General features: G+C 42.5%; 1 protein-coding gene across 4 annotated transcripts in view; it reads right to left on the bottom strand.

The window, feature by feature from the left end:
• Tgfbr3 (transforming growth factor beta receptor 3) overlaps nucleotides 1-17879 on the bottom strand; it is a 193436-nt gene extending 175557 nt beyond the window's left edge. For 2 of the 4 annotated variants that reach the window (XM_074076495.1, XM_074076497.1), the window contains exon 1: nucleotides 14043-14340. The gene's annotated coding sequence lies outside the window, so the exon portion shown is untranslated. Of the gene's footprint in view, nucleotides 1-14042; nucleotides 14342-17734 lie in introns of those variants that run through there. The other 2 variants (XM_074076496.1, XM_020158353.2) reach the window with 2 other exon arrangements.
• Between the last annotated feature and the right edge of the window lie 717 nt (nucleotides 17880-18596).

Raw genomic sequence — 18596 nt, 5'->3', positions numbered from 1 at the left:
AATTAATTTTGAGATTGGACTTTATTATCTAAAATTTCAAAAATTCTATTGCCAAAAAGACTGCAACTTCAGTATAAGCTCTAAGCCTGAACAGTAGTTATACTGGACACTGTTACCAAATAGTGGGGTAGCTGCTGCCTCAGCATTTCTGCTACAGGGATCTGGCCACACAGCCTTCCTAGATTCTATCTTATGATTCCCAAATCTGCTGCACATGGATAGCCAGGGTGCTGAGGCACTCAGCCTGGCGCTGCCACCAAACCAAGGGCACTATTTACAATGAGGAACTGGCTGTCATCAAGAGAGTTTAAACCACAAAGCTGCAATGATTCCAGCAAAATTCAGCACACTGAATATGTTCAAGACCACACTCGTCATCTCCTGCAGGCCCCAGGAAGCACCTGGCCACTGAAAAACAGCTTTTGGTGGGCTGTGGGTATAGCTCAGTGGCAGAGCACATGCCTAGCATGTGTGAGACCCTAGACTACTTCCCCAGCCCCACAAAAATAAAATACAATACCATTGTGTATGTTGCAAGAAATGTAGTATGAAAGGAAGATAAATCGTTAGAACATTTCTCAATAACAAATGAGAAACCAACAAATAGAAGCAGAATAAAGAAGGAACTTCAGGCATCCTTGAGGGAACAAGAGGCGGAAATTCCACCATCCACGTACTTTATGAACTCAGACGTCCTTACTTTTTTCATCTCTGATATGAAGGAAATCTTTTATTCTATTCCTTAAGTGTAATTGTCATCGTATGGACTAACAACTCATTCCAAACGAGACTTCAAACACACCTGTGTAAATTTGAAATGTATAACCATGGGCAGGCGAGCAGTAATAACTCAACAAAGCTACCAAGGATCATCCAAGAAAGATATTCAACGTGACACTGTATGAGAACATGAGATACTAGTACCACATTTGCTCCTTTAAATCTATAGCCTATGTGAGCAAAAAACATCTAAATGCTGTGTCTTCCCAACAGTGCGAGCACACGCAAAACCTGTATTTTGTGCTTTGCTCATTTTACCAAAACCCGCTGTGTTATGCTATGCTTCAAAGGCCAGGAACGCTACTCATCCCCTCTTCCTAATTCCAAAAGCCACTTCTTTTTTTTAAAATAGTTTTTTATGAGGATATATTCATTATACGGGGGGGGGGGGGAATTCATAGTGACAATTCCATTTAGACTTATATAGTACATTATTTATATTGCCCCCACAAAAGTCACTTCTGATTAATCCCATCTTTAACATTTTAAATATAATTTGTTCCACGTTATCTTCTGCTCAGAGCCAGAATATCTTCCCCAACCCTCCAGTTTTACAGATCACACACCAAAAATTAGACTCTATGACTGGCCCACTCTTACACAGCTAGTTAGTAGCAAAGCCAAGACTTGTCCACACGCTGCCTGGCAATTGCTCTGTGGTTGTTCAAGTGTTTAAACCTCACTCCCCTTCCTACTAGAGATGCACACGCTGCTTTCCTCTCTGAGCCCACAAAACATCTCAGTGACTATCTGTTGAACGACCACTGTATATGTCACAATTTCTCATTTAATCCTCTCAATCACTCAAGAAGATAGATGCCCTTTACTCTGTTTCAGAAGGAGAAGAGTAAGGCTTGAGATACTAAGCAACTCCAAGGCCACCAGATAATAGGTTCTGGAACCAAGATTTGAACCCAGGTCTGTCTAATACTCTTGGCTACAGCATACAGAAACATCTGACCTCCAAAAAAGAAGAAAAGGAAAAAACAAGGCAGGGACTAAACCACTGTGGACAGCAACCAGGCTGTGCAGGGAGTCACTCTCTGGTCAAAGGCGATAGAGTGAGATCTGCCACAGGGACAAGTATTTTGTTTTGAAATCAGGGTGGCAAGGTTTGATCAGTAGTTCTATTACACTTCATTCTTTCACTCAACAAACATTTATTAACACCTCTCATGTGTTGGGTACCATTCAAGGGACTGAGCACACAGAGCAGTAGACTGAACACATCCTTGTTTTCATGGAGTTTACCTTCTTGACAATGGAGAAGATAGACAACAAATACATATTTATGTCAAAGTGTGGTATATCCTATGGAAAAAAAGAAAGCAGGTTGAAGACAGACAGTAAAGACAGGAGGGAAGCTATTTTAGACAGGAGACCAGGAAGGCCTCCCAGGTGAAGTGACCTTTAAGCACAAAGGTGAGAGACAAAGCCATGACAATATCTAAAGAAAAAACATCCAAGGCAGTGAGAATTGCAAGTGCAAAGGCCCTGCAGTTAGAGCATGCTACATTCTAGTAGCAGACTACTATCTGCTACTAGTATATTTTAATGGAAAGTGTGAAGCTCCCACAGTTTACCTGGTTTCAAATCCTTGCTCTGCCTCTTCCAAGGAGGCAATTAGGGCTGTGCAGGGACAGTCATTCTCTGGCAATAATTGAGGGCAACTTACAGAAACCTCCATGCTTAATCTGTAAAGTAGTGCTAGTGATTCTATCTCCTTCATGGGGTTATTGTGAGGATTAAGTAAACTAAGCACATATTAAGCACTGATGCCTAGTGTATTGTTAGGGTTTGGGAAATGAGAGCTATGCTTACTGTTAACCAGTCATTGATAGCCAGTCAAGACAATTTATATTCAACTAGATAGTCTTGAATCCCAGAGTTAAATCACACTGATGGCTTTGCATGTGGCCACTCATGTCCTTCTAAGCCTTAGATCTCCTTGGTTACCTTCTGGTCCTAAGGAGGACTGAGAGCTGTGCTCTCAGTAGGAGGGAGAGACAAATTAACTCTGGCTTTACTGTGACACTAACAGAGGTTATGTCCCTTCCCCCAAGAGTCTGCCACTTCTTCAGAATGGAATTTCTTGCCTTGGGTGCAAGTTGTTGGTTTCACAAGACAGGGTCCCATGGTCTTTATTCCTGGCTGGCATTACCAACAGAGCAAGAAGTAACTTCGCCTTCAATCCTCCACCTTGATAAGGGTTAAAACCTCACTTCAAAATTAAGATGGTAATTTGATTTAAAAAAAAAATCCTTCTCCAATGTCCTTTTTGTCTAAAATGAACATTTCAAAGAAAATAGAACAAGAAAGAAAACTCAAGAGACATCTGGCCTGGCTGTCTCAAGACTTGTTTCTCGGAGCACAGCCCCCAGCAAGGCAAATCTAGAAGGTACTGTGAACTGCCGACAGGGTGGCTCAGAGCCAAAGGAGGATGTGAAGGCCACAGGGTAATTCTGTCCTTCAGCCCCTCTCCCTCAGTCTTGCCTTCACTGCTGTTTACTTTTCATCTTTGTAGCCGGCTGGGTTAAAGGGCAAACCACAGGCAGAGAGAAAGCACAGCAAGCTGATGCCTGCTCAAGGTAAAAATGGGAGTCTTCCCAAACCACTTGGAAGGCCAGGAAGAGCCCAAGGCTACTTCTTCAAATCAATCTTAAAAAGATGGTGTTCTAGTTCGACAAGTCTTCAATGAGGCTTTTAAAAATCAGATTCTTCTTTTTCCAGACAGACCTGATGATCTTCCCTTTCGAATGCCCTTAGGTGTGCTTAACTGAAGCTAGAAGAAATTCATAAACCGAATTGCTTCTCCTGATTCATTTATTCATTCAACAAAAACTTATTGAGGGCCTGCTCCATGCCAGGACTGTTGTAGATATGAGAATTCAAGGGAACAAAACAAAATAATGCCTGCCCTGTGGAGTTTACATGCTGGTACAGACAGCCATAAACAAGATTGATAGTAGTATATTAGCTAGAGATCAACACTAAGAAAACAAACGAAGCAAAGAAGGGGGAAGGAAGTGTGCACGTGAGTTCTCTGGGTTCTTTGTATTGAGTAAGGACCTATAGGGAGTGAACTTTAGATATGCAGGAGAAAACCATTCCAAGCAAAGGAAACAGTGCATACAAAGGTCCTGAGACACGTGCACAGAGACAGCAAGCCAGTTGGACACAACTAAAGCACAGGGACAGACAGACAGTAATGGCGGGCAAGGGAGTACAGGGCTGCTGTGCCGATCACCCCAAGTATTTTGGATTTTACTCTAAAGAATACAGGAATAGAGACTGAGGCCAGCTTGAGCTACACAGTGAGTTCTAGGCCAGCCTGGGCTATATAACATGACTGTCTCAAAAAAAACAGGAATAGTAATAGTAAAGTTTCGGGCAAAGGAGGGAATGGGATCTGGCTCGGGCTTTGTCTGAATCATTCTGGCTGACCCTGACTGAAGAAGGACAAGAAGGAAATACTGCTTGCCAGCTGTGTGATCTTGGGCAGGCCACCTAACCTCTCTGGTGGTTCTCATTTTAGAAAGACTTAAAGATTATCTAAGCCCCACTCTAATTGCAAACTCTAGGATTCTGAGTTGATTTCTTTTGTCTTCTCTGTAGGTACATTTATATTGACTAGAAGTCTAATCTTTCCCCAAAGCTTTCCCCACTGAAGTGGGACCAAGTTGAAGAATTCAATTTGACAATGCGTATTATATACTGGGTCCATGCAATATAGCCACGCTATATTGAATATTTGAATATATTGAGCATTTAAATATATTGAATAGCCGCACTATTTGAATATCCTCCCAAAGCCCATATACTAACATGTTTCATTTTGTTTTTCTTTTTTGTTTTTTGGTTTAGGGTTATTTGGGGTGTTTTTTTTTTTTATGAACTCAGGGCCTTATACTTGCTAGGCAGACTCTCTACCACTTGAGCCATACCTCCAATCCTGTAGGTTTTTTTTTTTGTTTGTTTTTTGTTTTTAAGTGGGAAGTCTTTAGGTCATTGGGGGCATGCCCTTGAAGGGGATGATGGGTCCCCAGGCTTTTCCTTTTGCTCTTTTTTGTTTCCTGACTACAAGGTTAGTGATTTTGCTCCAGCTCACATTCCCACCATGATATGTTACCTTACCACAGTCCCAAAGTAACAAGGCCAATCATAGATGAAAGCCTCCAAAACTGTGAGCAAAAATAAACCTTTTCCCTTTTAAGGTAATTATCTCAGGTATTTTGTTAGAGAGATGGAAAGCTAACTGATAAAACTTGATCCTACTCTAGGAAGACCAAAGTCTGCCAAAGGAAGAAAAAAGTTCTAGTGAGCTAGCAAGTAAAGCACCTTCTATTTTGTACATTCTTATGATAACTGTTTCTTTGCATGTGGTTTGCATAACTTTAAGTTAGAGCCTTAATGAAAGAGCAAATTGTTTTTTACACATGTATGTTCAAATGCTTGTATTAGTGTTGGGCATCTCCTTTGTAACCTGGGCTCTCCTCTCAGGCTCTGCACACTCCTCAGTCAGAGGACACCCACACAAGATGTGAAATAAAGAGAAAGTGCCTGAGGAGAAAAAAGAAAAGCACAGAGCAAGCCTGGCCAAGCAAACACACACCACCAGAGTACACCGTACAGGCTTCAGAGACCATAAGGAATCTGGTACGAACACAGCAACGTTCACAGAGGAGTAAGAGGAAAAATGGCTGCGAAAGTAGGTTATGGCCAGATTGTGAATAACCATACATTTTGTGCAAAGGATAATGGAAAAGCAGAGACTCTTAAAATATAAGAAACAAAGAATCAGATGCATTTTAGACAGTACCAATGATAATGGGTGAATAATTGGAAATAGAGATGCTGAGCCAGGAAAACCAATTGGAAGGTAACTGTTGTAGTCTAGGTGGCATGATGATTTGGAAATGGAGAAGAAAATGCCAACTGCAGAGATGAGCTTACTAAAGGCAGACACACCATGGGTGGGCAGTTCAGCTCTGGGAAATAAAGAGAAGTAAGTAAAGTATGACTGAGACTGCTGGCTTGGTAACCTGTACCATTTACCGACGTGAGAAATAAAGGAGCTGAGACTATGGACCACAGAGTGAGATGTTGGGTTTTGGACTGAATTTTAGTCCTAAAGAACAACAAGGTGGCACTGTCTAATAGGCTGCTGAAAACATGGGTATGAAATAAAAGCCTGGACGTTCCTGGAATAGATGCAGTCACTGAAGCATGGAAACAAGAGCAACTACGTGTAAATGGAGAAGAAAAAAGAAAGGGTGGGGGTGGGGAGGAATCTGCCAATGGTTTGACTGCCCCCACAAAACTCATGTGGAAATTTAATCCCCATTGTGAGGTATTAGAGGGTAGAACTTCATCCAACTATGGTATTTGGAAGAAGAGCCTTTGGGAGATAATTTAGATGAGGCCATAAGGGTGCAACTCTAATCCAATGAGACTGTGGTTTTACAAGGATAGGAAGAGAGACCTGAGCTAAGATGCTCTCTCTCCTTCTGTAGAAGGTCCCCAGCAGCAAAAAGTTCCTCACCAGACATTATTGCCCAATCTTGAACTTCTCAGACTTTAGAGCCAGGAGTTGAATAATAAACTTTTATTCATACAACTCACCCAGTCTTGGGTATAGTGTCATACAAGAGAAAATGACTAACACAAATACCAGTGCACAAGAACCATGAACTAAAAAGAGGACTGCAAAGCAGGAGAACCTGTTCCATGGAAATCAAGAAAATAAAACATGCAGAAAAGATTAAAGCAGCAAATGCAAAGAAGATGCTGACTGAGAGCAGGCTGGGGATTATACACTTTGCCCCTTTTCTGGCTCCATCATGGTGTGGTGGGTGTGGGAGCCGGCCTGCAGCAGGCTGAGGAACTGGACACCACTTGCGGTTAGCAGAGGTTCTGTGCCATCAGGAAAGTCTTCTTCAACACTGTGGAGGTACAGGGTATGAGAGACAGGAACTACAAGCTGCTGGAACTGATCTGCTGGGGGAAAGGAGGCTTCTTCGTTGCTATCTACAGTCCTGGGGACCACTAATCCTGAAAGTGGCATTCAGAAAGACCAGCTGCTGTGACAAGTGTGAGGGCAGTCTGCTCACCCACACATCGTCCAACCAAACTCTTGCCTCCATCCTCTTCTCACGCTATCATTCCTAAGGTTTCTCCCCCAGCCAATACAGCTGAAAGCAGGGACCACAGTTCACTTGAAACGCAGAGCAAAGTACCAGCTACCAGGCGGAATGCTGTGAGCCCAGAACCTCACCACTCAAACAGGAAAAGCTAGGCCCCAGAACAGCGGGCCCAGACCCCTAGTGTTAGCAGAAGCTGCCTAACTGCTCTTCTAGGTGCTCTTGAGAGACAGGCAAAAACCACAAAGGAAGGTCTTGAATCCCAAAATGATTCTTAATTCCCAATTTGGAGCACTTGAGAAGAATCTGAAAGCCAACAGAAAAACTAGCCGATTCTTGAAAATGCACATCCACAATCCTTTACCCTTTGCAAAAAAGCAACCCAGCTCCCAAGTGGTCATTTTTCTTGGCTTAATTTCACTATTTTCTGTGATGCATAATTGGAAACAGACTGCTTTTTCCTGGCTTTCAGAGAACAGGATCTTTGGGGTTCTAAGTGTTGCCAACTACAGAATCTCAAACTTAGCAAAAATTTCTTTTGCAAAGCTCTCACCTATATGCCTACTTGAAATGTATATTAATTCCAAAGAAAACATTCAAATCCCTTATTATTATGCAAAGTGAACTTTCTCCTAATAAATTACACACCTCCTCCTTTCCCCAGTCTCCATCCCCATTTTTAAACTAAGTGGAGTCCTGCTTTGAGTTCACCTGTCTCCCACGCAGACATTACCAAAAGCCCTACCAAGCATGACATGACCTGGGATACATTCAACAGGCATCTTCAAGAACTTAGCAGAACTGATTGTAAAGGAATCTCTTTATTTAGCCCACACACTGAGCAAAAGGAAAATCTTGAACAAACACTCTAACAATCACATGAAGATGTTACAAACCAGATAAGACATAAACACAGAAAAATGTGGAATGGAATAGTGGGTCATTCTTCCCCTGGCTCCTGTGAAAAACATACTACATCCGATGACTGTGCAGCAACTGCAGCTAGTGATGAGAATGATGGATTAAAAACAAAGACTGGTATACAGGTGTGTCTTTACAACATGGGTTGGTTTTTGTTGTTGTTTTGTTTGTTTTTGCAGTACTCAGGGCCTACACCTTGAGCCATTCCATCAGCCTTTTTTGCGAAGGGTTTTTTCAAGAGAGGGTCTCTTGAACTATTTGCCCAAGCTGGCTTCGAATCATGACCCTCCTGATCTCTGCCTCCTGAGTTGCTAGGATGACAGGCATGAGCCACCAGCACCCAGCTATAGACTATGTATTTTTCATGGTTCATATAGTATAGTATGAATACATGACAAGTAACAATCTCTCTAAAGTTACAAAAGTAAGAAAAGTAATAGGAATGTCCGTTTAGAAAGGCTTTGGTAAACAAAAGAGAAAGACCAAAAATAGTAAATGTGGCCATGTAGAAGATGAGAAACTTCTCCCCCACACAGAGGGAAGACTTGACATTGCAATGGCACACCATGTCTGTAATGAGTCAATGGTGCTTTCCCTCTAAGTTGAATTTAATTTGCCAGCCAACTGCACAAGTCTCATATAACAGAATGAGGAAAATCTATTCTTTATGAACACTCGGAAGACTTTTGTGTTTGGTTTTAAAGACAAAAGCCATAAAAGAGATAACTCATACCAACACAGTAAGGATCACACAAAAGTACTTCAGGGACCACACTAAACATGGGGCTTTGTGATTAGAATCTAAATATCTCACTTCAAATAACCTTCCACATATGAAAAAAAAGTCATATTCTGCTCCAATAATTATTGCACAGTTAGACAATTTTGAAGTAAAATTATCCAAGGACAAACATCATACTGTCAAAATATATAAATCACTAAAAATGCTAACAGAAGGATATTCCCCAATGGAACTCTTCGCAAGTTTTCATGAATAAAACAATAAAGACAGAGTCCAAAGTTCTGCTCGACCCTCCCCATGGCATACTTGGTGTTCCCCACCAGTGGTATTCTGCATCATACCTGTAATCAGATCAACAGGAAAGATCGAGGTCAAAGATCTATAAAGATTGTTTTCTAAAGATCGTTTTTTCAGGAACTAATCAGCTAAAGTGTGTTTTCACAAATGGCCCATTGCAATTTTATACAAAAACTTGACCTTCAGTATATACCAGAGAGATGAATTTTGTTCTAGGAAGGACAGAAAAGCAGGTTCTTTCCACTGTAAGCAGCACCCACCTCGAGTCTAGTGCCAACAGGAAGGGAAGTAGATGCTTTATTATCCTTTTCCTCAAAGTGAAGGTAGAGCTAATAGCTCAGACTCCATTCCAAATTAATATCCTAGAAACAGTTTGACATTAAATTCTAAAAAATGAACTTTGCCAGGCTCTACACATCACTTGGAGTCCTCTTCCCAGATTAGAAGCAGCTTTGAACATAAAAGAATCACTAGCCCTAACACTTGATAGTAACACTTCCTGCCCACCCCCCATACAGGAATTATCCTCAGCAGGATCTATCAGGATGATGAAGAAATGATTCCCAGGCTCTTGTTCCAGACCTTCCTGTCTTCAAATATGATTTCCACCCCTTATAAGTACTTATCTGCCTATTAAGTCTCCAAAATGTAGAATACGGGCCAAATGAGAATACCCTTGGGCAGAACTTACACTTTTTGTCAATACTGAGCACATCTTGGTTGAGAGCTAGGGATCAAAACCACTAGTCCATAAGAAGGGGAGGAGAATACTTGTAAATCTGTGCTAGATTATAAACAAAGACTGCAAAAAGAGAAAATAAAACTTGGTGTCAATTAACAAGCACATGTACTATTTCAAAAGATACAAAACATGAAATCTAGAAATGGACAGAACCCAGGAAAAGAACCCAGATCTTTTTTTATAAAGCCCTTCCAAGTGGTGTTGATTAATTTCAGGTTCAGGAGAAACTGAATAAATTAGCTACAGTTTGTGTTTTATGAAATGCTACAAAGAAACATGGCTATCAATTCAAGTGTTACTCTGAGGATGTGGTACCAGATAAATCACAGAGTTAAGTACACTTAATTTTCTTCCAAAGACACAAACTCCCCCACTGAATCTGTTAAAGGCTCAGTGTTATTTTTAAAAGGCTAAATTTGAATATAGCCTAGACCCCTTCTTATATTCCAAATTGTATATATTCCTAATGGCAATGTAAACTTGATTTTAAGTTAAAGACTCCTAAAAGCATTTATCCAACTCAAGGTATGTAAAGTCTAAAAAGCAGTTATCATTTTAAATGTAAAAAAAGATTTTAAATAAGTTTGAAAATATAAGTAAAATCCTCTAGTGGACTGACTGGATGGTGATAAAAAAAAACATTGTTAAAATAACTGTTAGGAACAAAAAAGACTGTTCTGTATTAACTAATAAATCTGACAGTTACAATTTTTTTTATCCAATAGCAATGAAAAGCCAGGAAAAAAAATACATTTCAAAATGACTTACCAAGAATGGATAATTAAAATGACCACAGAGCAGAATCAACCAGAAAAATGTTACAGCAATGTTACTACTTACTCAGTCACTGTCTAAATTCTAGCTGTTCTGTCCTTAGGCTTAAAATGTAAAGTCAAAATCTTTCACAAATTTATGACCCCAGGAAATTGGTGATCATTCAGATACTAAAAGAGGCCAGTAATGACCCCAAAGGACATTTTGTAGTTCCCTGGGCTTTTAGGCTTAGCAGTCATCTGACTTTTACAAGTTATAATCAAGCTTGCATGCAAAAGTGAAAGATTAATTCCTTTGTGTCTTAAAAAGAATGGGACAATAGTTTCCTTCCCATAAACCAATTGTACCAGTCCTTAAAGGTTTTCTGTGACAAAGCTCTAGGCATACTTAAACCGTCACAGCCCCCTGCTGTCACAGGATTGAATAAAGACACTAATTTGCCAAACTCCAAAACCAGGAACCATAAGCCGATTAGGGAATAGGGGAATGATAAACATTTGTGGAATAAGTAAGCTAGATCAGAGAATGGAAGACTAAATGAGACCCTAAATAAATGCTATGCTGTACCGTAAATGAATGCTGGGATTTAGAAAGAAGAGGCCACATTTGAAAGTTATTTCAGAACAGAATCCATGTGACCCTAACTTTGTTAATGAAGTAAATTAAATCCATACTAGATGATACATAAGAAACATGCCCACAAAACTACCAACATAGAAACTCTTCTCTAAAAACTAGCTTGACTGACTGACTTTTCCAAGTATGTTAAATCTTAAATAAATTAAATATTAAATATTTATAAATTAAATATTGTTTATTACCTGCATTTACAGGCGCCTATCCAGTCATACCAGAGATACCTATCTATAGTAGTATCAGATGTGATACTTCAAACGATTACTAGACAAGTTGACATCTGTAATCCTAAAATCTCAACTCCAAAATGCTCCAAAATCCAAAACTTTCTTAGCATGAATATGACACCACAGATGGAAAATTCCATACCTGACCTTCTGTGCCAGGTGGAAGCCAAAATGCAGGTACACAAAAAAGGCTGTATAGAATTACCTTTATGCTATGAGCATAAGGTTTATATGAAACACAAATAAATTTTGTGTTTAGACTTGGGTTGCCTCCCCAAGATATCTCATTATGTATATGAATATCTTCCAAAATCAGAAAAAATCCAAAACACTTCTGATCCCAAGCATTTCAGGCAAGGGATAATCAACCTGTAGGAAAATATACACCTCTGAAGAATACACAGTTAACAGGATTGTTGTAAGTTAGGGTTAACGATCCTTTATTGTCTTGCACTTGGAAGATGTTAGTGAAAGGTAATTCTAGACTGTGAGTATTGTAACCTCCCTAAGCACAAACTCACAATATCCAGTCTACAAAAGACTAATGAGGATAATTGCAAAAGAATGAATTTCTCTGAAATGCCAGTTCTTCTAAATAACTTGGAAAAAATATTCAAACTAAAAAGAAGTTATTTTACTTACATACCTCTTAAGGAAAACAAACCAGGGGTTAAAGACCTTATGTGTGGCTTTTTTGAAGGGATGACTGGTTGGTTGGTTTGTTTTGCAGTGCTGGGGATCGAACCCAGGGCCTTGCACAAGTTACTGAACTACATCCTCAGCCCAATGTGTGCACTTAGTCTCTGTCCATTGCAAAATGTGACCATATATTCAACATACAAACCCTGCATCCTTATTTTAATTAGTTGAAGTTAAATCCAATTCTTCACTGCAAACTCAGAAGTCAACTTGGTTACTCTGCTAGATAAAGCCACACTTTCCACTTTTGAAATGTTTCATATAAGCCCCTACAAATGGGATTATGTGCCTGACAGAAATCAACAGTATGTTGTGCTCCCCCTACTGGCTAGCATTAAAAATAACAATGATTCCCCAGGGATTGCCTTTGAAGTACTAAGGTTCAAAACTAAGTTGGTGATTTTTATATTTAAAAACATGAGCTGAATCTACAGTTGTTAAATAAGGCTGACGTGTAATGAGATCAAATTCCATCACAACAGGAAAAATTAAAATTGACAAATGACAAACTGAAGGGCAAAATGTATTCTGAAGCCTTGAGATACCAAACAATGCAGAATTAAAGCCAAAAGCAGAGCACATCAAGGAACAGAGCAACATCCTTTAGCTGACACAATGGCACGAAATCAATTCCACTTTAATAGCCCTTAAGGGGGTAAGAATTATTTCCCTGCCTCCTGTGCCAGCCTCAAGCTGTTTCCTAAGGAAGCCAAGCAACAGTGATCCAACAATGTCTGGAGAATTCATAAAAGAAATTAAGAATAAAGATCCATATTAACACAAGTCCCAGTTCTATTAATAATTATTTGGAGCCAGTCTCTGAGGAGCCGCAATTTAGCGCCTCCATAAGCACATGTATAATCACATAGACTGATCACAGACAGGTTACCAGTTTTTTAAAAGATGCGCTCAACTCAAAAGGGAAGCTGGGCGACAGGAGACCATGGACTGAATGGCTGCCCACAAATCTGCCTACCCACAAAATTGACCACGCTTAATGCTCTTCCCTAGTGACCAAGGTAGCTAACAGAAAGTGTGTATGCTCTTAGGAAGTAACTTGACCTTTACCATCTGATCTGCAAAATGGGGCTATTACAAGTGCTTTTGACCATGGAGTTGGTGTGATGCTTAAGTACGCCTCTGTCGGTAAGACACGGAGTGCCTGGCACACAGAAGGGGCTGAACACACGTGGTTATTATTATTGTTGTTATCCAAAAGAAACGGCTGAGTTCACACTGATGTGTAAAGTCGTGACGTGTGTTTGATACCTGCGAAATTTTCTCCTTCGGTGGAAATGGAGCTTCAAGATCCCTCGTTCTGCATCTCAGTCTGTCACTGCTAGGATCCCCTACCCTCGCTTCTGTCACCGCGGGGCTAGCGCAAAGGTGCAGCGCTCCCGCGGTGCCCGGCACAGTTCTAGTCCCTTACACGTACTGTCACTCAAGCTCACAGCAACCTTGGGGGCCCATTTCACAGTTGAACAAGTGGGGCGATTTCCCCCCAGCTTTTTGCGTGGCCACCAAATGCATCAGGTTCTACTCTGCCAAGGTAGTTTATGTTTGTCACTATGTGGGTCTGGAAAGTGGGGCAAATGCCCTAATAAGAACAAGTCTACAAGCAGATTCTTCCCAAGTTTGTCCGAACCCACAAACCCCGAGAGGGCCTTCAGCACCAGCCGGGCGCGTTCTCCGCGCGCACAGAGCACCCCGAGGGCGCGGCCCCTGCCCCCACAGTGGGGTGCAAACCCGCAACGAACCTTCCCACCCGCGCTGTCACGCGCCGGGAGGGAAGTGGCCGGCGCGCCCCGCAGGGTCACAAGAAACCGCGGAGTGGAAGAGCGCGGGCGACCGCTCTGGAGAGAGAATTCCTCCCCAGCCCCGCGCATCGCCCGAAGCTCTGCCACCCGGGCCGGCCGCGGGTCCCCGGTCCCGCGAGCGTCAGCACCGGCCCGACCCACGCCGCCCTCCCGCGGGGCCCGGGGACCCCGCCCGGCCGCCGACAGCCGGGCACCGCGCCGCCTGCAGAGCCGGCCGGGCCGGGACGACCCCGGAGGCTGCAGCGCGAGCAGTCCGGCCGCACGTACCTCGGAGGCGGCGTGTCAGGAGCGGATCGCCGCGGCAAGTTGGAGGCGAGCACAGCAAAGTTTCCCCGCCCCACTCGCGGCAGCTGCAGCGCCGCGGCGCAACTACGCCATCCGGAGCCGCCCCGGACTTTCACCTCCTGCAGGGGACTCCGGGAACCGCGCGGAGAAAGTGGCTGGCGTGAGCCGCGGGCTTCCCTCCCTCACTCCCCGGGAAGAGCAGAGTGCCGCTCGGCGTCCCCGAAACCCTGGGTCACCCCCATGGGCCGGCCGGCGCGCTCGCGGTCCCTCGCACCCGCGGGCGGGGTCGGGCAGCGCGCCACAGCAATCAGCGCGCGGGGGGAAGGGCGCCCGCAGCCGCGCGCGTCCCCACCGGGGGCTCGGGCCGCCGAGACTCCTCCCCCGCCACCGCCTCCCTCCGCCCCCCGCCGACGGAGGAGCCCCGAGCCGCTCCGGCCTGCGTTTCCCTTCGGGCAGGGAAGGCAGGGAAGGAGCTATGGGCGCACAGGTCGAGTGGCGAGTGGGGCCCCGGTGCTGGGATTAGAGCGATGATGGGAGCGGGGGCGTGGAAGGGGTTGCGGCGCGATCCGCAGGACTCGCTCCCTCAAACTGGGTCCTTCAAACTTTGCCTGGCTCTCTGGAGGAGGTGGGTTTTCTCTGGTTCCTCGATCTTGATATAAAAATTCTAAACTCTCAGCTAAGCTGATCACAAGTTCTTCGGCACTCCCCAGCAGAGCCCTTCCAGCCGTCACTCCCTTCAGTCTGCACACATTCATTCAGCCCCTTTTTGGTTTGTTTTTTCCCAATCGCCTACCTTGTTTGTGATCTGAGGATAGGCTTTGATGGTGGGCGCCTCTTCCCAACAACCAAGAGTGCTCAAATTAATTAATATAAGTAATGGAGCTAGGTCAGCATCATTGGCAGTCCCCTAAAGTCTGGATGACAGGTGGGTGGTGCAAGGTCCTGCATGCCCGTGCCTGTGAATTGCACCCTGCAAGAGCTGGATGCATCAACGGAACACCACTTTGATACTCCTGTTAACTCCGTGTTTGTCTACTAAAAAGGTATACTTAAATAACAGGCAAGTAAGTTTCTTGCAGGTGAAATGACTGTGAACCAGCTGGGGTTTCAGAGACCAGACTTCCAGTCCTGACTCTTGTCTGCCACTCTGGGCCAACCATGGGACCTTACACAAATGGCTTAAACTCTTCAAATCTCACTTTTTACCTCTGTAAAATGAGGGGTTTGGCCTAGAGACTTCTTCCTAAATGGTTGTGGTGCTAGGCCTTTAATACAGTAGGGAGTGACTTGTATTGTGACATATATTATTATTTGGAAAGTTAGTAGAGTTGCCTACTTTTGAAAGAACAGGAAATATTTCTCCCCTCTTTCACTTTTTCCTTACACATAGAGAATTCACCCAATTGGAGATTCATTCACAAAGATCAAATGTCAGTGATCAACTGAATTACTGCAAAAACCTCCTCAATTAACCACTAATAGCTTACTAACATCTATGAAGCCTGATCTTGTGAGAGACTTCAGAAAGGCGCAATATTCTGAAGGCAAAAATCCCAGTACTAGTTAGCCTAGGTTTTCACTGGACTCAAATTGCACAGTGTTCGTGCCTCGAGTTACCAAGTTTTAGTTTCAAGTGCATACATGAACACTTGACTGGTGTGAATATTTAATCCCACATTTAAATGTATCAATCATGTTGAGGCTTTCTAAGTAAAATGGCATGGTAAAAAGGGAGAAACCAAGTCCTAGATAATTTCGGCAGGTCTTGTTTTTAAAGAGTGAAGGGACTGTTCTCCAGGGAGCCACATTCATAAGAGTAACCACCATTGTCTGTTGAACAATTACTCTCTATGCCAGGCAGGATATTAAATGTTCCGTGCATAGGAACTGAACACAGCCCTACAGGCCCTATGTTCAACAGGCCTTGTAACTTGCCAAGAGAGTACTGCTAAGTGGGAAGGCCAGGATTCAAATATTCACCTCCCTTGAACTCAAATCCTCATCCTCCAGGCTCTACTCTTTATCACCTAAAGCTTTACATGTTGGCAATATTAAAGGGTTTTTAAAAAAAAATTCAGAGCTATATCTTGTTTTGGTAGATGACATGGAAAAACACAACAAAATTTATTCCTATTGACAAAACTGACAATGTCTACAGAGGTATCATCTCTCTAAATCTTTTTTTCTTTTCAAGATAGAGGCCTTACTATGTAGTGTAGGCTGTCCTCGAAGATCCTCCTGCTCAGCCTCATGAGGGATAACAGGCCTGGGTCACCATGCCTGTCTCCCTACCTGTTATTAATGGAAATATTTACGGATTTCTAAGGAATGGATTATCTCCTTTCATTGGCTTCTTACAATCTACAACTATGTTCAAGTTACAGTATTTGTTACCATAAAATACAAGCTTCTTTTTGGTCCCAGGTGGTGTCTTGATCATTTGTTCTCACCAATTCTTACAGAGAGCTGACATAAAGAGGTGCACTCTTTCTTTCTTTGTTTTGGTCTCTCTGATATAAAGATGTTTGACAGCAGAGAGTCCCAGTGATTTAGAGAGACTGTGTCTCTCACAAGGAACCACCCTCCTCTAGGTGTGGATCCACTCTTTTACAGTGACTCATATCTAGTGGCATGTCTCCAAATTCTGTTCATTAGCAGACAACTGAACAAACACAATAACCCATTTGTCACTAATGCTATACATTAATCTCCTTACAGAAGAAAGTACCTCAATTTTCTGAAAGAACATATCATTTTTAAAAAATCACTTGATTGTTTCTCTTTTTAAACAAGTCCTAATACAGTCCTTGCACACACTTCACACTTTATAAATTTCAACTCATTAAATCCTATATACTGTCCTCATTGATTTGCCGATTAGAAAATAATGCACAGAGGAGTTAGGTAAATTTCCCAAAGTCTTGCAATCAGCAAGTGGCCAAATCAGGTGGCAACCTGCTTCAGAGTCTATGTTCTGGGCCAGCACTTTGTGCTAGATGGACCCCCTCCACTTGTGGAGAGAGAGGCTCAGTTTTGTAAAGCTCAATTCCTTAAAAGTTGGGAAAGATAAAAAACAAAAGTTTGTTCAAGAGAAAACACATAAAAGTAGAGTCCTTTCACCCAGTAAAGATCACTAACGTAAAATTTGTTTAACACAGCCAACATCTTGGAGGCTATTGCACAACTGCTCTTAAGAATGTGTGACAAAACACGAACCAAATGTTCCAAAATTGTTGTGACAGGGTTCTCGTCTACAAACTCTCTTGTTTTCTGCTCAGTTGATCTATTACCACAGACAGATTTACTAGTTTATTTCTAAAATTCACTCCTACAGATTCCAGCTCATATTTGTAAGTGTTTTATATGTCATCATAATCTAAGGCCATCATTTTAAAACCACATTTTCTATATCTATGTCCAAGATTAGAATATGGTTTTCACTAACAAAACTCACAGCTGGCAAATTTCAAATTCATGAGGAAAAATTACTCTCAGATGAACCTGCATACAGGGCAGAGTCCCAAACAAACACCTGATTCAGACCTGGGAGACTCCTTGAACAATTTGGAAATAAAAATCTGAAGCATATTCCCTTATTGTAACCGGGAGTTACTGCAAACTTGCCATGTCCTAAGACTGAGCAGGACCCTCCAACAGAGGGCTCCACAACCCACCTTCAGTTTCCCCTCGGCAGGAATTCTGATGAAGTAGGAAAACTCCATTTTAAAGTGACAGCAAAACGGTCATCGATCCCTGTAGTCTTAGCTTTCCCTGCAGCAGAAGACAGTTTCCCCTCTTCACAGCCACCCACAGAGAAGTAGCCCTTCTCTTTTGTTTCCTTTTGTTTTTGTCTATTGGGTTTGGCCTGGAGAAGAGAAAAATGAAAATATTACAAATTATGAAATGTTATTTCCCACTCAGGGAGACCAAAACAAACAAACAAACCCAGAGGCATCCAGGATGTATACTGATATCTATAAATGCTGCAGCCTGTAACTCAAGCATGTGCAAAACATCAATCTATTTTCTAAAACTGATCTAAAGTTCTGCTTTGGCCCCCTTAGTCAATTGGGGGTCTTTCCCCACCCTCTCTTGTATCTCAGGGGCTGAATCTAAATTCAGGAAGACTGGCAAAGAGCAGAAACCAGTAAGGGGGCCATTCTCAGGGTCATTGTCTTATCAGTGTTCGTTTCGCAATGAACGTGTTATCATTTTTACCAAAAGTCCTAGGGTGATTATTCCTTTTCATATATTCTTTTTCCTGTTATAAAGGTGCAATTTAAACAACCAGACATCTTGGGAATCACTGGAACTTTAACAGCAGACCTAAGAGCATTTGATTACCAGCTAAGCCTTAATTTCAGTAAGAACTCCTCTTAAGAAACTCTGAGGAGGCCTGGTGCCTGGTTGCTCACGCCTGTAATCCTAGCTACCCTAGAGGCAGAGAACAGAAGGATTGCTGTTCGCAGCCAGCCTGGGGCAAATAGTTCTTGAGACTCAAGACCCTATCTCAAAAATACGGACACAAAACAAGGA

Source organism: Castor canadensis, chromosome 6 (genome assembly GCF_047511655.1).
Source record: "Castor canadensis chromosome 6, mCasCan1.hap1v2, whole genome shotgun sequence".
Taxonomy (NCBI): domain Eukaryota; kingdom Metazoa; phylum Chordata; class Mammalia; order Rodentia; family Castoridae; genus Castor; species Castor canadensis.
The sequence above is the reverse complement of the archived record's forward strand: the minus strand, read 5'-3'. Positions and strand labels throughout refer to the sequence as shown.